We start from the raw sequence: 24,465 nt of genomic DNA on the forward strand, positions 1-24,465 counted from the left end.
ACAAATGCTGAAGTATAAAAAAAAACAACTTAGCCAATAGCAATGTGTTGTTTACCTTATCTTTGAATTCCTTAATTAAAGCAAGATTTGAAATAAAGGGAGAGGAGACCAGCAAACAACTAAGGAGTGAAAGTCATTCTGAATCGATAGCCTGGCCTCTTTGAGAATTTTAAGGGCAATGTTGGGTGGGGGGAAACCTTTCTCCTAATCAGAGGAAGGGTCTCCTCTATTTCAGATACAAAGGCCTTCCAGGGATGATTGCTGACTGAGAATTGTTTAAAAAAAGACTGAGGAGGCTGGTAAAGACAGAAAATATATACAATTTTCTTCCTCAGAAAACTCAGACTAAAAGGAGTTCCCTCAAACTGCAAGATGGGCAGCATATAAATTTAATCAATCAATCAATAAATGACATATGAAGCCAAACAAGATTCTTCTATCTTCATTTACACCCTTGTTATACAACGTGGACTCAGTCCCAAAGTAAATTTTCAACCTTAGTTTATTTCATCTACCCTGTCCCATCTCTTTAATGTTTTCCAGGTTTTTCTGAGTCTCCTAAAAGCTCAGGAAAAATTTGGGGGACATGATGGGGCAGAGACTGCTATAAAAGACCCCCCCCCTCTTTTTTTTAATTAAACACACTTTTACTTTGCAAGATATTTTATGCGGGAGATATGAAATTATTTTCTGTAATACTACCCATCTTTGAACTGTAAATACATTTCTTTGAAAATGTTATTTCTTTGAAAGACTGAGTTTTGATAGTTTTTATAAACTAGTTACTTATTTCCTTTGGTTTCTGTGTAGTTATAGAAAGTGCCTGGGCTTTCTTATAGATAAACAAGTTCCTGCTTTGAGTTGTTTAACTTCATCTTAATTTGAAAGTTATAGAATTAAAAACATGAGATTCAATTCATAACAAATCCACATAACAATTTTCCCCAGGCTCAGATGTAATGGACTGCTGTTTTTAGAATTCTGACTCCACATTGACTTCATTCACCTCTGTTTTAAAAATAATATGCTCTATGATTCATCACAAAACAAGGCATTGCAAAGGATATCTCGTATAGCAATAGCAAAAGCACTTAGACTTATATACTGCTTCACAGTGCTTTACAGCCATGTTGGCTTTGTTTGTGGGTGGCTGCCTTAAGGGAATTTTGAGATTGAGCTTTATTGGCTATTGCAGGACCATTTGTTGTGGAATTAGCAGAGCAATAAAGGACTCTATTGAAGCTTGGCAACCTGGGTCATAACAAGAAGTATCCTAGGACCATACCATACATGTTCCTGTTTTTCAAACCTTGAAGGTGTAAAAGCTTATTTCACAGCCACCAATGGGAAATAAAATAACCCACATCCCTAAATAACTGGCAAAATCTTTACTTCTACAGCTAGTAAGAAACTGAGCTGTTCCTAGATAAAGGATTTTTTTGTATTTGCTTCTGCAAATACAAGAAGTAAACATATGTAAGTGGCTTAGTCTTTATTAGGTACGGTAAATAGTCTTTATTTCTATTGCCATATTTTTTATCTAAAAATAAATAAATAAATCAAGCATGTTTTTCACATTTTAAAATAATTAAAATAGTTAATAAGACAATGCAGTTTCCTCACGGATAATAAACGGGTCTTTTTTCTTGCTTGCTTGCTTGCTTCTACCTCTGACTCTGATTGAGATTGGCTAGTGCCAAGGAAGCAGTTTTTGAGAACTGAAAGACAAATCCGGAAAGCTAAATGTTTCACAGAAACTGCCCTACCCAGCACAGAGAGGGCTGCCCAGATCATGGACACAACTTTTTTCCAAATAGCTAAAGCTCCCCTTGCTTCTCCATCTTTTTCTGTTCCTTGCCATCTGTTCATGCTGCTTGAGCAGACTCCCTCCTCTCTTCTCACCAGGGCCTGTCTAAGGGAAAGGGTATTAGAGCCCCTGATGGGACAGACCTCAGGCCTCTCCATCACTCCTAGCCACAAGGAAGGCACCAGCTGTCTGGCCTCATTTGCATTTTCTCTCCAAAATAATGAAATTAGCCACGAGTATCCTGAGGTGATGCAAGACACAAATTTAGGCTAGATGTGTCAGCATGTGATGGGAAGGGAGGGGGGAAGGTCACGGAGGCATTGGGAGCATGCTCATGGCATTAAAATCAGCAGCAACATTTCTTTCATAGATTGCAAGAAGTGACTTTTTTTCTTTTAAAAAAACAAAAAACACAACCTATTAATCAAGGATATGAATGCATCAGGATAAATGCAAAACTCACAACTTTGGCAGCGGTATAAAGACCTGACTACTGAAAATCAGACATTAGAAACAGGAAATCTGCAGCAACTTGAAAAATAAAACACCAGCCTTTTGACCATCAGTAGATCATAGTCATGTACCAACTGATAGTGCCAGACTCATAATTCTATCTTTGCAACTTACCATAATTTCTAGGGGTCCAACTGCTACATTAGTCTCTAATGAGGTTTCCAAGCCAGATCCCAGTATTTCCCTCCTGTGGTACATAATGTTCACCATTTTTATTCCTAGCCAAGGGAAATAAACATTAACATATTTGTTATGCAGTGATACAGATCTGTGATTGATCTGCTGTTTGTTGTATTTTTTCTTCATGTGGATAAATTAAAAGCATATTTACCTTCCTCTTTTTACTGGGATTCTTCCAACACTTGTCTCCCAGAACTAGATTTTTCAACAATTATTGCAAACTGTGTGTGCATTATGTGGTTTGTGTGTGTGTGTGTCCCATTTGCTCTTCTTGATGAATCTGATATGTGAAGGATAATGTGCCTAAAATTTCTAACTAGTCAGAGGCCATCTGAATGAATGAAAGGGGCACAAAAATTGCTCCTATTCTTTCCATGTTTAGGCTTTGCAAAAAAAAAAGCATGGGTAAAATCCAAAGGACTGCACTACTCCTTTGGATTTTACCTATACTATAACTTCAGAGGGAAGATTCAATTAAATTGTCCAAATACATAAATCTATAAAGTATTTAGAAAGATCAGACAATAATTTCATTGCTTTACACAGTTGGCAGAGGGAGGGATTTATTTATTTATTTTTTAAAAAAACATTCTTATATCACACGTTTACACTTATTGTAGCTGTCTTTCAATGATCTCAGTCAATCTGATTTATCTGCTACCATAACACATAATTTGAGGAAATCAATTTATATCTTCAAGATACATTTATTTTGCAATGTTGCCTTGCAAGGACTACTGAGCTGAAAATCGGAGGGGGGATTTTTTTTTAACAAAAAGAAAATACTGGGGAAGATGTTGAGCCACTTTGACTGAAACAGCTTCCAAAAAATTCCATGCCACTGTAATTTTAACACGTAGCACAATTTGATGTCCAGAGCTGTACAATTCATGGAAATTTTTAGACTACTACCAAAAATATTATTGTAATAATTTCTGGAGGCCACTGCTAATGCTACCTGGAACTGTAAACCAGTAACATTTGGAGAGCCACAGAATATCAATCCCAGGCAGTGGTGGGATTCAAATATGTGAAGAACCATTTCTCTGTGTGGATGCCACTTCTGGAAGTCCATTCTGCACCTGGGCAACAAAAAATTAGCTACCGGTTCTGCCGAAGTGGTGCGAACTAGCTGAATCCCACCACTGATCCCAGTTAGGTGAAGAATCCATAAAGTGAGACTCTAATGCTAGCAACACAGAGAAGTTTATTTATTTATTTTTATTTTTATTTTAATTGAATTTTTATACCGCCCTTCTCCCGAAGGACTCAGGGCGGTGAACAGGGCATATAAATAGAAGTACAAAAGTTAAAAAAGGATTAAATTATTGCCCAAATTAAAACAATCAAAATATAAAAAACATTAAAACCCTAACATTTCCCCCATCAGGCCAGGCCAGCTTGTTCGAATAAATGGGTCTTTAACCCATGCCGGAAGGAGCGAAGATCCGGTGCCATCCGGAGCTCAACCGGCAGTTATCAGTCTATTTCAGCTGTCTTGGGTTTGTCTAATGTAATGTGAAAATTAGCACTAAATCTTGCAATCTGGGCTCATACAGACCTACAAATTGATGCCCATATTCTTACAGCAGTTCAGAATTAAAACCAACCAGAATTACCTGAAATCAATCCCAATTGATCCGTAAATTGTTCAGCCTGTAAACACTCTGCATCTATGTTAGCTATGTAGAATCACCTGCAGAGCTTTTGGACTCCATTTCCCATTATTCTTAGCAAAGAATAATTAAGGAAGAGTTAAACCGCAGTCCAACAGATCTGTAATAGTATATAGTATATAAATGGTGTATACAGATTGTCCACGAACAATGGAGATGAAATAGGGATCACTGTAGTTGGCAGCCTCCCACATAAAGAGATCTCAATGGATAATGCCTGGGAGCTGGACTGTCCATTCAGTACCTCCTTTGGCTTATCAAAGGTTGTCACATCTTTGAAAATACAGTCAAGGCCCTCTGCTTTAGCAAGGTGACAGAACTTTTAGGTAGGCAAACATTTTGTCTCAACAACTGTTTGCTGAGTAGAGATTATGTTTTCCCAAAGGAAACAACAAAATATAAACTGATAAACCCTCACCCCCTTCGAACAACCAATGAACCACTTGAGGGTCTCCATATTATCTTGGGGTCCTGAGGTTCACTGGAAAAACCATGTCTTCTGGGTCTTTCCAAAGAGTATCAAGGTAGGAGCCAATCTTATCTTGCAAAAATGATGCTCCACAGGGAGGAAGCCACCATAGAATAGGCTCTCCTTCTTGCTCCCACTAGATGGACTTTCATAACAGAGGGGGTCTGTAAAATACCCTGCCTCTTACAGGACAGTCCCAACCTGTAATTATTGTGAAATAATTGCTGGGAAACCTTTACTGTAAATCTTGTACTTAAGCATAAGTACTGGAGATTTCCACTACAAACTTTAGTCTGATAACCATGATCTGATAAAGTAAGACAATATTAAATTTGGTAGTATATACACTGAACTCATTAAACTTGGTTCATGCCTTACAGACGCTATCAGCTCCAAGGGATCTCAACTGTGACTTTCCTACCAAAGCTTTTTCACTTACTTTTAAAATCTATTTTATACTCAGTAATATTACAGATATCCATTGGACTAAACCATGGTTTGTTTAGTTAGAACATCTTGAATAATCGCATCAGTTCATACAACACAATAACATAAGCAATTGACAAACCACAGTGCACAAATTCCATGACCCAAGTCAAACAACTGGCTCCCCCTCCCCCTTGGCATTACTCAGAATTTTATGACATCAGTATCTAGTTATTGTTTTCTTTGTCCTGCTTACAATATATCACAGAATTGAGAGTAGTCCTTCTCAGAGGTTATTGCAACACCATCAAGCCATGTTGTTCAGAGTTAAGTTCTTGCAAAAAAAAGCTTTTTCTGGAGGCTGCAACTTGGTATCTCAGCCCATAAGTCTCTAATTTTTGCTGTTTTTGAATGAGGGTTTTCAACATGATAAAAAAAATTCCTATATCCACTTGCAAACTGTTGATTAAATGGAATGATAGTGATAAAATGACACTAGAAAAGCTTTATTGCATAAACATTTTATCTTCCAAATCTCAGAACTATTTAATTCCTTGATCTTTCTTTTTTTTAAAAAATAATAATAATAATAACTTTGTTTCTCTCCAGGAATAATTATAGTCTGTAATATTGCTCCCAGTTATTTTTAATAAACAACCACAATGCTTTTTCCCATCAGTTGTAATGAAGAGGCCTGCTTGGCAACATTTCATGTCAGTCAAAAGTCTAGGTCAGACACTTATCAATTGACCCTGTGTTAAAGGTAGACACTCATTTCAGCATCTGTCAATAGCATCTTTTGATCCATTTATAGTGGAGGCTGCATCACTAGAATGATTTATACGTGAGCGTGCATAGACTTTCAAAAAAGGGAAGCACTAACGAAAAGTGGGTGGAGGAGAGGGAAGGAGGCACGCATATGCCCTCCCTTGCCAATGGACAATCTTGTTTATTGGAATTTTAGCCCTTGATTGGAATGCGTCATTTGTGATGCTGTAATTTAGGATTTCTGGCCTATCCTAAATTTGGCATCACTCCTTAACAATGAAAGATATAATAGCAGCTTCCTTTTTGGAAATCAGTACCTATTCATAAGGCATTCTATTATCTGTTTTGTACTTATCATTATCAGCAACACTTCCTGCTATTTCATAACCTAGCCTCGGTCTCTTCCCTGTTGAGGTTTTAATTACAAATCTGCCATTTCTGAATCATTTTGAAACAAGGCAGGAAAAGGAGCATAGACTTTTTTTTAAATGTCTCATATACACCGTATCGCAGAGGGGCCCAGGAAATATTTTCTTGACATACACCTGCTGTGATACTACAGCAATGGAAGAAGCTGTCATTTGCCTGTCAACCTTTGACCTCACCCAGGCATATTATGAAATGATTTGAGAAGAAATATCAGTACTGTAGCATTGTCTTCTCCTAGTTTTGCATGCCTGTCCTTGATGTCAGCCAGGGGCACTTAACCAGCATCCAGCCAATCTATAAAAAGAAAAGTCTTTTGTTACCAAGACCGGTTATTGTCCAATAATGGCTTATGACATAAGGTATTGTTTACTTAGGCATTCTTCTCTTACTTGCATTTTAATGAGCCTAATTAATAATAAGTTAGAAGTCCTCTGCTATTTCTTCACAGCTGGACCATATGCACTAATTACACCAAGAGAGTAAATTTCAACTAATCCCTTTGATAGGAAAAAAAAACAACACTTTAATTTCAGAAACCACTCAATGCAGTTAAAAAACAACAACAAAATACCATAGCTTGCACGGAAATCAAAATTAATGTCGAAAGGATAAGAGCCTATGAATTTAATATATTTCCATTGAGGTGGAAAAGGCTATTTAGGCCGTCAAAGTCCACCCCTTGCTCAGTGAAGGAATCCAAATGAAAGCAACCCAACTGGATGGCTCTCTTGCTTCGACATGAACACTGAGGGGAAAGCCCACCATCTCTCTCGGTAATGGGTTGCATTGTTCTTATTATTACAAAAAAATAATAATTCTGCCATTGCATTGGAAATTGCCTTCTTGTAATTTTATTTTAATTATTGTACATCTTACCATATGGATAAAGAACAGGGCTGGGCCTTATTTTGTGCAACATCCTTTCCGGTACGCAGATGATACCCAAGTGTACATCTCCATCCCGGAAGAAGTAAATCATGCTTTTGCCAATATATGGAGGCTCTGGGGGGTCTGGATGGGGAAAAAAATAGGTTTCAACTGAATCCTGGTTAGGCAGAGTGGCAATGGGTAGGAGGCTCCTCTGCATCTAGTTGCTATAGGGGTCCTCCTGTACTCATGACTCCTGCTTGAGCACGTGGCAGTCCTGGATAGGAGAGCCTTTCCCAAATACATGGAAAAATCCCATTAGACGTGAAATACACATAGGGTTAGAGTTACGTCTCCAAAAATTCAGAGTGGAAAACATATTGCAAATGGAATTGTAGAACAGGGGTCTCGAACCCCCAGTTCATGGCTCTCTGCTGGGTCACAGCCCATTTGGAACCAGGCCACAGAAGTGGTGGTTGACTGCATGCACATGGAGCTGCATTTGTGAAAGCAGTGTGCGCATGCGCATGAAACCATCCCCTCTCTCTGCTGCTGCCACAGCCATCTCCACTGGTCCACTGAGCTGGAAAGGTTGGGGAACTCTAATATAGAGTATCGGCCTGGTTAGGAGGCCTCTCATGTTTTGACACTACCTTATCCTCATTTCCCAATAAAATACATGGAAAAAATCCTATTAGAGTGAACATCAACTTAGTGTTAGGATAAGGTTTCTCATTAGAGTTAAGTCTCCATGATAATCGCCTGACCGCCCTGTTTAGGGTGACCCGCTCCCTCCTTAATCAGGGGCATGCCGAGGAGTTTAGTCAACATCTGTCGGACAAAATCGCTCAGATTCGGACCGGATTGGACTCCGACTGGGCAGAGTCGGACGATCAGGACACGGGTGGTCTTGTCAATGTTATCTGGGAGGAGTTCGATCCTGTAACTCCGGAGGAAGTGGACAGGATTATGGGGAGGCTGAGCTCCACCAGCCCAGGAGGAGACACGAGGCTGGTTCCAGGCGGTTATATCTGCCTCTTTGAGTGAGGGTAGTTTCCCCGCCGCCTTGAAAGAGGCGGTGGTGAGACCTCTCCTCAAGAAGCCTGCCTTGGACCCAGCTGTGTTGAATAACTTTCGTCCGGTCTCCAACCTTCGCTTTCTTGCGAAGGTTGTTGAGAGTGTGGTGGCGCATCAGCTCCCTCTAGTTCTGGATGAAGTGGATTATCTAGACCTGTACCAATCGGGCTTCAGGCCCGGGTACAGCACGGAGACGGCATTGGTCGCGCTGGTGAATGATCTCTGGAGGGCTTGGGACAGGGGATATTCCTCTGTCCTAGTCCTATTAGACCTCTCAGCGGCTTTCGATACCATCGACCATGGTATCCTGCTGCGGCGCCTCAGGGGATTGGGAGTGGGAGGCACGGTCCTTCATTGGTTCTCCTCCTCCTGGGACGCTCGCAGTCGGTGTTGGCAGGGGGGCAGAGGTCGACCACGAGGCCTCTCGTTTGTGGAGTCCCTCAGGGGTCGGTCCTCTCGCCTCTCCTGTTCAACATCTACATGAAAACGCTGGGTGAGATCATTCATGGTTTTGGAGTTGGGTATCATCAGTATGCTGATGATACCCAGCTTTTCATTTCGACCCCAAACCACCCCAGTGATGCCCTCGACGTGATGTCCCATTGCCTGGAGGCGGTTCGGGTCTGGATGGGGAGGAACAGGCTTCGACTCAACCCTGACAAGACTGAGTGGCTGTGCGTACCGGCATCTCGGGACATTCAGGATATTCCACCCCTCTTTATGGGGGATGAGTTATTACCCCCCGTAGATAGGGCTCACAACTTGGGAGTCCTCCTAGATTCACAGCTTTCCCTAGAAGACCATATAGTAGCTGTGACTAGGGGGGCCTTCGCCCAGGTTCGCCTGGTGCGCCAGTTGCGGCCCTATCTAGACCGGGATGCCCTACGTACATGCTCGTGACCTCTTGTCTTGACTACTGCAACGCTCTCTACATGGGGCTACCCTTGAAGACCACTTGGAGGCTCCAACTGGTACAGAATGCAGCCGCGAGAGTTGTGTTGGGAGTTTCCCGACACTCCCATGTCACACCTCTGCTCCGCGAGCTGCATTGGCTACCAGTTGTCTTCTGGGTGAGATTCAAGGTGTTAGTAATGACCTACAAAGCCCTACATGGCATGGGTCCGGAATACCTTGGGGAGCACCTGCGGCCGGCGTCAACTTCCCTCCGCCCACTATGCTCCCACAGAGAGGGCCTCCTCAGGGTGCCACCGGTGAAAGAATGCTGACTGGTGGCCCCCAGGGGGAGGGTGTTCTCTGTGGGTGCACCGGATCTTTGGAACCATCTTCCGGTCGAGCTCCGGATGGCGCCCGATCTCCGCTCCTTCCGGCGCGATCTTAAAACCCATCTCTTTGAACAAGCTGGCCTGGCCTGATGGGATGGGGTTGGATTTTATAAATGGATTTTAACTGTTAATCTGTATTAATTTATTATGGGCACTGATTAATTACTTTTTAATAATTTTTAATTTTTGTATCTTGTTTTTATGTATTGCCCTGTTCACCGCCCTGAGTCCTTCGGGAGAAGGGCGGTATAGAAATTAAAATAATAATAATAATAATAATAATAATAATAATAATAATAATAATAATAATAATTTGCCCAGTAAAATGGATATCGCCAATAGATTTGGAGACTATCAGTATGCTTAGGAGGCCTCTCATTTGTTGAGAGTTCCTTGCCTATGTTTCCTGATAAAACACATGGAAAAATCCCTTAGGGTGAAATTCCAATTAGGGTTAAGGCTAGGATTGTGATTAGAATTAGGGTTAATGTTAGGTCTCCATAAATTCACCCAATAAAACAGAGGTTGCCAATAGATTTGTATGTAGTATGCTTAGGAGGACTCTCACATGACGAGACATCCTTATCTGTGCTTCCTGGTAAAATATATGGAAAAATCCCATTAGACTTGAAATACACATAGGGTTAGGATTATATATCCAAGAATTCATAGTGGAAAATAGATATTGCTATTACATTTCCTGGCAAAACACATGGAAACATTCCAGTAGGGAAAAAATTAGGTCTGTGGCTGGGGGTTAAGGTTACGTCTCCAGGAATTTACTAAATAAAATAGATGTTGCCAACAAATTTGTAGAGTAATTGTATGCTTAGGAAGCCCCTTATGCATTGATTGTCAATACTGCTAACATTGGACATTCCTGCTCTGACAACTGATGAAAATGCAACTATTTTCTCTTCTCCTTTAACATGCTTTTCTTTATTTTTAGAATTCAGGTGCAGTGGGGGGGAATGTAAGCTCAGTTAGCCATAATAATAGTGCTGCCATGGAAACTCAAGGATGAGCTAATAAGGTTTTGGTGGGCTGAGGACCTGAGGATACAGCCCATGCTTGAAGCTAATTGGGGAATGTGTTTTATGACAGTTTATTGGGGGTGGGAATTGTGCTTTGTTACTTTGTATCAGGGAAGGGCATTTAGTTTTTGGGTTCAACTATGTAGTGCCAATACTTTGTTTCTCGAATAAATGTTCTTTAAGGAAGAATTTTGCCTGAAAGTTCTTTTGATGGATTTCATCTGTCGGAACCATGACATTGAGACTGCCTTATCTGCATTTCTTGGTAAGAAACATGGAAAAATCCTATTAGGGCAGAATTCCAATTAGGAATTGGAATTTTGATTAAGGTTACGGTTAGGGTTAGGATTAGGGTCTCCAAGAATGATATGCTGGAGATCCCATTGTTTAAACTTTAAAGAATTTCAACTGGTGGGATCCAGGAGAATCTTCACTGTTGTTGGACCCGCCATATGGAATATCTTATATCCAGGGATATGGTAGGCACTTCTTTTTGCCTTCTGGAAGAGCATTAAGACCTGGCTCTGCCTATTGGCATGGGGGGTCTAAGAGCAATATGCAACCTGGGGGTGGGGATGGCTTGAGAATAATCCTTCTTCCTTTTAACTTTTTTAACATCTTCATTTTAACTTTGTTCTTCATTGTGTTTTTATATTTACTTTTTAATGAGAGAGAGAGAGAGAGAGAGAGAGAGAGAGAGAGAGAGAGAGAGAGAGAGAGAGAGAGTGCTATGCATCTTCCCCTAGTCTTCACTTTCCCAATTCCTTCTACATATCTTCATTGGACTTAATTTGAGTCTATTAATCATCGCTGTTGATTTCCAAACTGATTCCAGTTAGTCTGAATCCTTCCAAAAGTATGGTTCCCATCACTATAGGGGAGGTCTGATCAATGCAAAATAGAGCTGAAATATATTCTTTCAAGACCCAGCCAAATGATGATTACCTCTTCATTGCCACTGGAGGTAGCATTGCTTTCAAAAGTGTTTCACAGATTTCTTTCAAACCAGCTCACCAAAACATGTACTGTATGTGTAGAAAGCCTTTTCCAAGCCCTCCATCTACAGTAGAAATCTCATAAGCAAATTGTGAGTCTTTTCACTCCCCTTGCTGGAAGATTGTTTGCAAGTAATGATCTAAACTATATTCTGCAGGGATATTCCCTAGTTGGTGCTCTCTAGCTATGTAGACTTGGATCCATATCACCATAGCAAATAATAATTTGTCTTTGAACACTTCCAGGAAAAATGCTTACTTCTGGTTTTTGGCCCTGGGCCCTGAAGCTGAACATTTGTATTTTATGAAAGCAGTTCTAGAGATAAACCTGTTTGTTTATATGTTTTTCAATTTTCCCAGTATATTTCCAAAAAAATAATAATAAGGAAGAATTCTCTCCAGAGGCACATGGTAGTAAAGAAGAAAGGTGAAATCTCCCTTCATTACATGCAGAGTCCCAATGTAAAGTGAACCTAAGCCTGTTCCATGCTGGCTCAGGAATTCTAGAAGTTGAAGTCCACAAGTCATAAAAGGGCTATTGCTCCCCATTCCTGGTTTAGAACATGCAACCACAGGGTTCTCTTTCTTGGAAATATATTGGAAACTAATCAAGGAGAGAAGCAACCTAAAACTAAGGAGACATTTCATGACAGTTAGAACAATTAATCAGTGGAACAACTTTCCTCCAGAAGTTGTGAATGCTCCAACACTGGAAGTTTTTAAGAAGACAACAATTTGTCTGAAATGGTATCGGTTTCTAGCCTGAGCAGGAGGGGTTGGACTAGAAGACCATCAAGGTCCCTTCTAACTCTGTTATAAACAATAATTTGGTCTGATATATCCATATTGTGGATCCATTATCTTTGAGTACAATGCCAAAAATATATTTACTGCTGAGCAAAAGGCAGTCATAACTACTGCTGAGAAATGAGTGGGATTGGGTGGGGTGGGCTTCTTATCCAGCTGAGTGCTTGGGAAATTGTCCTACTCTGAATTAAACTAATATTAACAATGTCTGTCTTTTCCCCAGAAAATATTTCTTGTCCTTTAGGAAATGTTCCTCATTCATTTAGTCTAAATTCCCCGTTGTGTTTTCCTTTATTCCATTAGCCCTTGTTAGATGATGCTGGATGACCTGAAACAATTCTGCTAAACCATTAATGATTATCCTATCCATCCTTCATTTGCTGTTTAGCTACAACTATATGCCTTTACTCCTTTTAATCTTTAGTTTAATGAAGTGTAATTAATCAGGCTCACAATGAAATATTGGATCTTGAAATTTCTCAATTCTTTCATAATAAGCTACTTCATGCATAAAAAGCTGACTTGGAAGAAGAATTATCACAGCTGCTTTCTCTCCCTTGTTTGGGTAAACAATCTCCATCAAAATGGGAATATCACTTAACAAAACCGTAACAAGTGTTATTATAGTTTGCAACAGAGAGAAACTTTCCAGAGACACAATTTAAACGAGCTTGAGGTTTCTGTTCTGCAGCATTCACTTAGAAGGCTGAATGCTATTGATTACTTGTCTAATTTGTATTATTTTCCAAGCTGCCCAGACAACTTGACTGTTTTGTTATCCGATCTCCTCTCAGGCTTGCATTTGTGTTCAAATCCTTGCAGCCGCATTCAATACTCAGAAGCCTGATGGCCCATTTTAGAGCAGGCTATTTTCTTTAGATAGCAGGACTCTAAGGGGAAGAGGAAGAATTGACAACTCAACTAAAAAAAAAAGAATCCCTTCCTGCTGTGTTCTTCTGTTCCTAATGCGAAGGAATGTTAGTCAAAGAAGACCCTCCATTTGTCACACTGGGGAATTAGGCCCTTTTGAATAGGTAGACAATCAAGCAGTTATCCAGTCCCCATCCCTAGAAGTGGCCCCATCCAAAGAATAAATCAGTCTTCGAGATGATCAGATAGATTCATGTTTTTCAATCAAGCCTACAAAACTGATCCCTGATTACAAGGGAGGCTATGCTAGCAATGGTATGTTATCATGGATGTCCATGAGGTTGAAAAGTCAAGATGGCAGCCATAACTGTTGAATAGAAGACCTCTTTTTAATAAGCTTGCACCTGTGATAAAACAATCTTTTAATCAGAATGTGATCTTTCAAATAGAGAATAGACTTCAATTGTAGCTGTCTCTTGAGGTTTTTACTCTCCTGCAACAACATTGGTGGTTTTATTGTTTTAATATTGCAAAGTGGCTAGAGTCTGGTGAAACAGGCAACCTAAAATCTTTGTAATGAATATGTATTAATTATGTCAAACATTATTTCAGGGCGTGACTTTTGCCACATGCTTCATTATTCATTCATAGATTTTAGAGGGAAGAACAAATGGAGGCAAATGTATACTGACAGTGCAGAAGGAAAGCAGGGTATATCTGTGTATCAACATTTCACCCATAACACCAGTAACTGAATCCTCATTTTGGTATGTATCATTAGAGAGATTTCAGATTGATACCGAGGAGTAAATCCCATTTAATTACAAAAGTGTTCCTCACTCTGAGTAAACATCCAAAAGCACAAATCAATTTTTCATTCTGTTTGAAGGCTATTATGCAGATTCTCCATTTTCTGATGGCTGGATTACATACACATAACATCCATTTCTCAGGTTCTCTTCAACAGATCTTCAGAATTATGTCTTTCTATTCCTATACTCTTTTGATAATACATACCATTTTTAAAAATAATTAAATGTTTTTAAAAGGTATGGTAGTTTTCCAAGATTTACTATGATGGATGATGGTTCCATGCCATCAAGTCATTGTCAACTCTTACTGACCACACAAGATAGATTTACTCCACAACGATTTGACCCTAACCTCCTCTCACAGCTAACCCAACAGTACAATCATTGCTACTATGCTTGCTGCTGGTCACCTCTCCTTCATTTGAACTTTCCCAGCATTTGAGCTTTTTCCAGGGAGCTAGTTAGATCTTCATAATGTGTTCAAAACAGTATGACACAAGCCTAGTCATTTCTGCCTTGAGTGAGAACTCTGGATTGATTTGTTCAATTTGTTTGTTGTCCACGTGATTCTCAGGAGTTTTTCTCCAACATCAGATATCAAAGTTGTCAATGGTCTTCATATACAGATAGTCCTCTGATACTTATAACAGTTTGTTCAGTGACCAAAGTAACAAAGGCACTGAAAAAAGTGACTTTTTCACACTTATGACTGTTGCAGCATCCCCATGATCATGCAATCAAAATTCAGATGCTTGGCAACTGAATTTGCTGAATTTTAGTTCTGACATTTGCTGTGACCAGGGGTTATAAGATCACCTTTTCCCACCTTCTGACAAGCAAAGTCAATGGGGAAATCAGATTCACTTATCAACGGTGTTACTAACTTAACAGCTGCAGTAAATTACTTATCAACTGTGGCAAGAAAGGTCATAAAATGGTGCAAAACTCACTTAACAACTGTTTCAATTAGAAACAAAATTTTTTGCCTCCATTGTGGTCATAAGTCGAGGACTACCTGCACAGTTTTTCATAATCCCACAAAAGTTTCCTATGTGTCACAGAGAATATCACAGCTTGCACAATTCTGATTTTTGTAAGTATAGACACATTGTGGAATTTGAATATCTTTTCCAAGGCCTTCATGACTGCTCTGCAAAGTGCTAATCTGTGGCATAGTTCTTGACTCCCCCTTTCTTTGCTATTGATGGTTGACCCTAAAAGGCAGAAGATAATAGCTTGAAAAAGGTATTCAAATTCCACAATGTATCTATAGCATCTTGATATCTTTTTTATTAATTGTTAATAAGGCTGATTATTTTACCTGTTGTCATTAGTGTAGTCTTTAATTTTAGTCTCTTTTTTCTGTTGTGCTCCTTCAACCTTTATTTAGTAGAGCTTGCAGATCCTTTGTATTTTAACCTGTCAGGGCAGAGCCATCAGCACAGCTCAAGTTATTGAAGTTTCTTCTTCCAACCCAGCTTCCCTTGAAGGATTTATCATAGTTAGCAAAAATTATCTTATGCATGGTGTTGGTAGGATTAAAAGATAGTGGAGTTTCTTTGATGCTCAGATATTTCCAATCTCAGAAGGACTCTCAGTGGTGGTATCATAGTGAGCAGAGGGCACAGATGCAGCCAAAATTGCCATGTGGCTATTTTCATAGATCCACACTCAGAGCATTGAGATATGAGGGTTTCATTTAATGAGACTACCCAACTTTCTAGGATTGGAATCTTCTTGCAGGGTTGTGATGGTTAAGATGTTAAGATTTGAAAACTGGAAAAATAAAACTGTTCAACAATTCCAAATAATAATTATTAAGAAATTGGACCAATTTTTAAACTGTCAAAAAGTTCTGTTTTGTGGCCTGAGTTCTTTTAGAAAAAGGAATTTTAATTCATAATCACAGATACATTGTTTAAAATATATAAGTATCTTGATTGAAAGTAATACAGCAAAAAATTGTGTTGTGTTCAGTGCTTCATCCAGGATAATATAGTCAATAATTCTCTACTAGCAAAGACAGATGCAAGATTTGCAAATGAGCAAAAATCAAGTTGATGAAAAAGCAGCTTCAGTAGTAACCCTATTTAGTAAGGCTGTTTCCATTACTAATTACACGTTAAAAGCTGCATTTCTGAGTGCAGCAGCTTATTCCATCTATGCCCACATCAGTGAGATTTATATTATTTTGGTTTAACTGGAGCATTAGTTCATCTGAGCACAAATAACAGAAAATCAGTGCATGTCCATGTGTGTATATGTCTCAGTTATGTGTAATTAAATGACTTAACACTATGATTAGTTCTATAGCCATGGTGTACAACACATGCAATCCCAAATTAAATTAATGGTTTGCTTTACTCAATTTGTAACATACTGAGCCACAAATTAACTACCCAAACTAGGTTCAAGGTTCACATTAGGCTAGGGCAGCCAAAATCCAGATTGCTACTGGTTAGCAATAATAAATGCTTTTCTTTGTCTCTTTGCTGCCATCCAGTGGTTTAGTGAACTCTTGCATCCCAGATCCAGGAGACCTACAGGAGCCCACAATGCACTGCCTAGTTTTTTTGTTCCATGTATCCTATGAAAGTCTCTCTTCATTTTTTGTATCCTATGAAAATCTCTCTTCATTTTTTCCATCCAGCAATATGATCGGGTCACTGCCTTGAGATCCTTAAAGAAAGGTAAAATATAAATTAACAAAATCTCAAGTAATTTTATCTTTTCAATCTCCTGAGGATATGACTGAATTGTCTTATGGAAGCACAAATAGAGCATCCTAACTATCTTCTCCATTTAAAAATTTACAGCTGTACCTCTCAAGGCCACATTCCTGACTATATACATTCCTATGCCAATTTAACTCAAAATAGGAAGTAGAGGCAAGGTTATGATTTAGTGATTTCATTTACAATAACAGCAGTAATAGATAAGGCACATAATCAGATGAATATTCATTAAATTTGGGGTTCATATCAGCAAGGTGCAATGAACATCTAGAAAAAATAGGTAGTAAAAGAAATGGGGGTCTGTGACAGAGGGATAACCATATGATTCCTCAGTGACATTGGGAGATCACACACATGAACGGAAAGATCTGCAATGATAGCTTTTTCAAGTACATTTTAGGAAAACGGGTTAAAACTTTAAAGAGTTTAGGGCTTGATTTATCTTATTATTGATTCATTTATTCTTTGATTTAACGAAAGAATAATAGATTCTCTTGTTTGGAATGAAGATTTGCAAGGGGGGTTGTTCTGCCAATCGTCATCTCCTCTCAGTGCTTTGCTCCTTATGAAAACAGGAGAGGAGTTGCATTGCTTTCCCCATCATCCTGGCCTTTAAATATCAATGGTTTTAATACAAGGGTTCTAATTTGTTTGTTGGACTTTAAAAATCAACAAAAAGATGACAATCATTCAAGCTTTCTTCAAAACTTACCCATTCTCTATCCCAACAGGCTGCATTTCCAGCATCTATCATTATGTCTGGGAAATATAAATTGCACCTATCTTTGAATATACCCCACTCATTCATGATTCAGCCTTCAAAAAGATGTAGCATTTTCCTCTTCCTCTTTCTTCCTAAAAGTTTTCCTCAGAAAAGAGGTGGTTTAAATACCGATGGTTGGGCTTTTCCCCAATGGAAGTCTTACTTAGAGAAACCAAATGTTTGCCAGAGGAAACTCATAACATGCTGCGTGTTTAATCATGTTCAATTCATTAACATAGTTACAGTAGTGAACAATGTATTGACATAGGCAGAAACACTTAGAAACAGCCAATAAGTCATAGATGATAGAAACTCATTCTTTTGCAATGTGAGCAATACTCTGGCAAACGCTTAAATCACTTCAGAACATGATCTGAGTCATAGTTTAGTTTTTTCCACTTTCTGAGGAAAACTCTTAAATCACTTCAGAACATGATCTGAGTCATAGTTTAGTTTTTTCCACTTTCTGATGCAAAGCCCTACAATAATTAAACTAGTTTGGGAAGAAAAGATTACATTATGTCCTTTAAATCAAACCATTAACCATGGAATACCACTTTAAATCTGGTATTACTAGAGTTATCTTGGTAGCTTATAATTTCTCTTTTAAAATGTAGAAATGGACATTCTCAATGGTTTGTTCTTATGGGTAGAGGAGTCTGCCAGTGACACTTTATCTTAGATACAGAGCATTGGGCCAAAACCAGAAAGAGACGGCTCAACTCCAAGTTCAGCTTACAACTTCAATAGGAACATGTTCCCCGTCACTGTCTGCGCATGCTAAGAAAAACATTTCTGCTCATCTTGATAAAATGGTTGTCAAATCAACATTGCTATTTACCATAAAATCTTAAAGATGGAGGTGAACATAGAGGCTAATTAGTCCAACAGCCCACTCAGTGCAGAATTAATTAGAGCAGCGGTTCTGTGGAGAGTGTTTTTTCTTTGGACCGGGGTTGGGGGGGTGAGGATGGGGGGATGGTTTCACATGTTGCCTAGATCCTGCACATGCCCAGATGGGGCTTTGCTCACTTGCATGGCCCAGTTCCTGGCGGGCCATGGACCAGTCCTGGTCCACAGCCCAGGGATTGGGAACCCCTGCATTAGAGCATTTCTAACAATCATCCTATCCTTGCTTCAAAACCTCTAGTAAAAACTCTTAACAACTAGCATGTTTTTCTTCCTTGATGTATGGCAATCATGAGTAACATCCCACCAGGTTTGAGTGATATAACATATTATCTTCCTGAGTTAAGGTCTCTAGTTCTGCCAATTCTTCCTTATGCTGTGTGTGGTGTAGAAGCATTTGAGATTTTGAGTGCTACCATCCTCTTTTTGGTTTCAGATACTGACTCACACACAGTTGCTAGGGTAGTTCAGTTTACTCAAGGTCAAAGAGATAACAGTCAAAGCATACAAAACAGTCTCTGAGAGACACTTGCCTGATAAGTTTGCTTTTAACAGGAACACACAGAAGAATAGTTCAAAATCAGTCCAAAGTTCTAAAAAGTGGTCAGGTTTTATCAGCCAGTCCAGTGGTCAGAATTTTCTAGGCAGACTCCATGCAAGAATCAGAAAACAGACAGTTATTTCCAGCAAGGACCAGGGGTCAGGGCTGCCTCTTAAATTAGGCTGCAGCCAGCTATCACTAATCAAAATATTTACTCCCTTGCTTGGCAAGGAGCCTCATGGAACATCTTTACTCTGCTCTCCTCACTACCTGGTTAGTGTGGGGGCTGGGAGGCCTTACATCATCCTCATCTGACTGCTCCAGCTGTCCAGGTGATCCCTGTGTTTGATCAGCCTCAGGTGATTCTGCGCTTGGTGTTTCCTAAGGCTGATATTTCATAGGCTCAGCCGGAGCAGCTTCCTCAAATTTAGAGTCTAGGCAGGGGTGTCAAACTGCCAGCCTGAAAGCCAGATGCGTCATGCCGAAAGCATGCCCACCCCAGCTACAGCAATGGGGGAAAAGTTGCAATATGTCATGACATGTCACGTGACGTTACGAGTTTGACACCCCTGGTCTAGGGCCTGGGCCATGACATCCACATAATAGTATCTGTATTATAGTCTTGCAAAAGCCTATCCACATCCTGCTTTCCTGCTCCTCCCTGGGCATTTTGTTGGTTTCAGTGTTTGGCTGAATATTCAATTCTAGGCTTTTGATTTAGTTGTTCTATCCTGATGAGATTGCCGAGGCACCTGCCATATACTGATGGCAGTATAATTATCAGTCTGGATGGAATTTTCTCAACTTGAAAAAAAGACAGTCTTGGAACTCGGGTATAGAGTCGGAGGGTGGAATCCTAGGAAAGAATCTGTGTAGTATTTCCTTAATACATGAGGTAGATGATGGTGGTGGGGGGGAACATTTCCATTTTTGCTAAATAACAGACCTACATCTTCTGATATATCAATTTGATAAACTTCAATTTAATCAAAGCCAGTCATCTGGGGATTATCATACTGGTTAATTATATGTCCTTTTTCCTTCTTGTACTTAAACATCGTTTAAATTTACTGCATCAGAAAACTCCCAGTTTGTTTGTTTTTTTCACATCTATAATTGTGCCTTCCATATTTTGGATCTACCAGGCTCCTGAACATTTTCAAGTTTGCTGATATAGGACACTGCTCTAATTTTCTTTGAAGGGTTGTTTTAGTTTTGGCTTTCCTCAAATCTAAGCTGAGGCCATTGCCACTGCAATTACACATTTCAGGAGAGCACTTGAACTCCATCAACCAATTGTTCCCAGTTACTCAGGGTTAAATCCAAGACATGTGCTCCTCTTATCCTGTTTTGCATGTTCTGAAAGATGAAATGGGCAGCAAAGCAAACCATTTTTAACAGAGTTAGCCTTCCAGCAGATGTTAGGGTAATTATCATCACTCATTATTACCACAGCAGAAATTCAGAGACACTAAACTCTTGTCCTTATCCTCATTCCAGAAGCCAATTCTTGTTCTTGAAATGTTGGCTCACTCAACTGTGCTTGGCCTTCAGCTGACTGGAACACTGAAAAAAATCAACATTTCTTAGTTTTGAAATTCTTAGGAAAAGCCCTTGTTTTTCCTAACACAAAGGGAAGTGCTAGGCAAATCTAAGCCACCACCTAAAAGGTTTAAAAGCCAGTTTTCTGGAAGGATGTCTACTGAGTCTTAGCAAGGAACTGGTAGGCCAGAAGAGAATTGTTGGACCTGCAGGCCAAGATTTTCTATCACTGCGGACACAGAACAAAATAAACTCAATATGAAATTGTGCCTTTCTAATAATCTTGTAGACACAAAACATAATTGGCATAAACTTGATATTGTGCATGAAGTTAAATTCCTGAAAGATCAATTCACTAATTTCAGTTACTCTGCCAATAACAGCAAGTCTCCTGTCATATATATACAGTACTATAAAGTCCTCAAACTCCGGGATGAATACAAAACAGCTGTTCATTGTTAAAATAATAAAAACAATAAAAACAACTATTTACAAACCTAAAATAACCTTAGCTTTCACTGGTCCACTTCCAGCATCATCAGAGTGAGTGCTCAGGGTGGGGAGTTTGTTTATAAACCCTGTTGACTTAGTTCTCTACCCATTGATCGTGTAATGGGACCGCCCATCCTAGCTAACCGTAATTTATATATATATATATATATGATTTATATATATTGGTTATAAGGCCGGTTGATGTCTTAAGGGTAAGTTCATAGTTTTGTTCAGATAAGACAAGGATAAGAAGGGCATGAGAAAATGTCTTTCTTAAAATGCAGTTTAGTCATGCTGTACTTTAATTTATTGGCTCAATCTGAAATCAAAGAAATTAATTCTGCCTTTCCATTTACTCTGTAAGAGTATATGACTGTGTGCTCCTAATGTTCAGGAGTCTTGGCTGCCAAGGAAAGAAACATCTGAAATATAACTTCCAGCTGATTTTTAAATATAGGACAAATATATATAGGACAAAGAATGAGATTTCATAGAAATTGTTTGGAAGATGAAAAGGCAAAGCAATACAGGCTGTGTTCAGAACAAGTTTATGTTTTCTTTTATAGCTATCAAATATCTTACTTGTTTGGTCCCTGTCTATTTATGGCTATAGAAAGAACCATGTCTAAACTGTACATCTATCTAAATTAGATAGTCAACTCAAATGTGCCTCTTGTTTCTCAGCATCTTCTATGTTCTCCCTTCTTCCTAGGGTCCTTGTGCTACCCCAGTATTCACCCCAGTTTTCTAGCATCTATTTCTGCCTGTTGTTGCCCTTTCTACTGATCTGCCCTGCATATTCAGTTGTGTGTTTTGTTCAATCTAGTCCAGAATAACAAATGTACTGTAGATGCAACTTAAAAAATACCAGCCAGCTCACCATATAGTACTATCTACTTACCAAAACCAGATATCCTTCTTCTGCAGAGCTGAAGGCTGTTTTATATACATGCCATTTATTAAAAATGAGCCAATAGTTTGGAGCTACTGTAGAAATTTCAATATAAGGAGTGCATTACTGCATGGCTTATAAAATGGCACTAAAGCTGCAGTGTGGCAACAAAGGGATGTTTATGACATGGGATAAGTTACAGAATTAGTTACCTGTTAAAGAAAGAATCTAAAGAAGGGGAGGGACAGGAGAAGCCTAAGCAGACTAAGGAGATAAAAATGACAAAACAACCAAGAGAAACATTGGCACCACTCTCTTATCACAAGGAAACAGCACTAGGTACCTTCTTCTGCAATTATCCCTCCTAGAGTTTTAATTGCCTCAGTTGAGATTTAACTCCTCCCATATGAGCAGTTGGAAAAAGAATTCCAACCTTTATTTTCTAAAAAAAAACACTATACTAACCCTAATAGGAAATATAGGCTTGGGAGAAGACACAAATGTGGACTTCTGAAATACATAAATATTCACCTCTATTGCTTTAAGTACAGCCTTTCCTACCAAATTCAATTAGTGCAAAAAGGGCAGAATGTGGTCCTCTTAAATTCGTTTCATAAAATCTACAAACAGATTTTATTCAGGGAGTAGAGTGCTAAAATTGGCTGGCTTGGAAGGAAGGAAAATGGATTGAATGAGGTCTGGGTGGTAAATGAATGAATGAATGAACGGATTACAGAATGGGAAATACATTTTTTTTTAACTTAAATATATGCAGAATGCTATCAGCAACTGAAACAACAACTGGTTTCCTTGGCGTAGGTTATGTTTATAATGGGGTCAAATATATTTAAAAGAAACCAAGGAAGAAGATTAATCTGAGAAAGTATTGGCAGATCTAATTGGACTGATGGGAAAATGTAGTAGAAAGGTAAGTAACAACACAGGGTGAATTATCATGAAGAGATAAACTACCAGAAAGCTGTAGCAATCAAAGAGATAGCCCTCACATCTAAAAATTACGGTGGCCTCCCTATTCATCAACACCTTTCTATGAATGCCTTCTGACCAGCTCCTGCTCCCCTCCCAGAATAAAAGCACTCAGATTTATTTGGTGAAATTAAATCTTTACAGGCAGGACTTGCCTTGGGTTGCCATTCTTCACTTACCAGAATTAAAGGACATTCATTTCCTGCTGCTGGTCATAAATAGAAAACTTCCAAAACTTTGAATTTGATAACCTGCCTTACTCACAAAGAGGCATCCAAATATGCTTTAAAATTTCTGTCAACTTTGATTTGTATTGTTGTCATTTTTTAAAATGATCTATGCTTTGCCCCTGCTCAGGAGCTTGGCTCTCTGTTCTTTGCATCTGATAGCATCGGATATTATGAAACAGGATGTAAAATGATATGCTGAACCTACTGTAGCATTGAGCCACTTTTTTTTAATGTACAGAGAACTTTAGGAGGGCTCATCAACCAAATCCTGTGAACAATGAATACCCAAGAAGCAGACCAATGAAGCAGGAAAATTCTGCAGTGATTCACTAATGGTTTATAATCCCTCAGTGCCCTCTGTAACAGTGATACAAAAGAGAAGGATTCACTAAGTCAAGGGATAAAAGAGAAAGGAAAAGAAAAAACACACACCTGGAGTAACATAAAGAATGGGAAACTTAGAAGTCAAACAAATGACATTATTATTTGATATGGCAGAGGTGGCACATATAGTAGAAGTAAAAGGTAAAGGTAAAGTTTCCCCCGCACATGCGTGCTAGTCGTTTCCGACTCTAGGGGCCGGTGCTCATCTCCGTTTCAAAGCCAAAGAGCCAGCGCATGTCCGAGGATGTCTCCGTGGTCATGTGGCCGGCATGACTAGACGCCAAAGGCGCACGGAACGCTGTTACCTTCCCACCGTAGTGGTCCCTATTTTTCTACTTGCATTTTTACGTGCTTTCGAACTGCTAGGTTGGCAGAAGCTGGGACGAGTAACAGGCGCTCACTCTGCTACGCGGCACTCGGGATTCGACCCGCCAAACTGCCGACCTTCCGATCGACAAGCTCAGCGTCCTAACCCACTGAGCCACCGCGTCCCTATAGTAGAAGTAGATTGATCCAATTATAGGAAAGTATAGTTAGGATTGGGAAGTAATATATGTTTTATTATCCCACAGAGCCCTGTAGTTGTGCACTGCTTTGGAGAGCATGGAGGTGTTCACAAAGGAATGGTGAACAACTCTTTAAAGCAAAGGTGTCTTCTCCCAGGATCACGTAGCTATGCCCTGCAACCAGGGCTTTTTTTCTCATAGAACGCTCAGAACGGAGTTCCAGCACCTTTTCTGGATGGAACCTTGTAGGGTAGGCAAGGCGGGTTGTATGACATGTGTGAGTTCTGGCACCTTTTTCTTTTACAAAAAAAGCACTTCCTGCAACTGTAGCATGATCCTGGGGAAAGCTGTGTTTGGCTTGAATTTTAGACAGGTACAATGTGTTACACTCTATTTGCTGCCACCAACATGATACTCCTGAATGGAGCTAAGACTCCAGGATACCCACATAGCATATTACTGGTCACCTGG

The sequence above is a fragment of the Vipera ursinii genome (genome assembly GCF_947247035.1).
Source record: "Vipera ursinii genome assembly, chromosome: 1".
NCBI lineage: Eukaryota > Metazoa > Chordata > Lepidosauria > Squamata > Viperidae > Vipera > Vipera ursinii.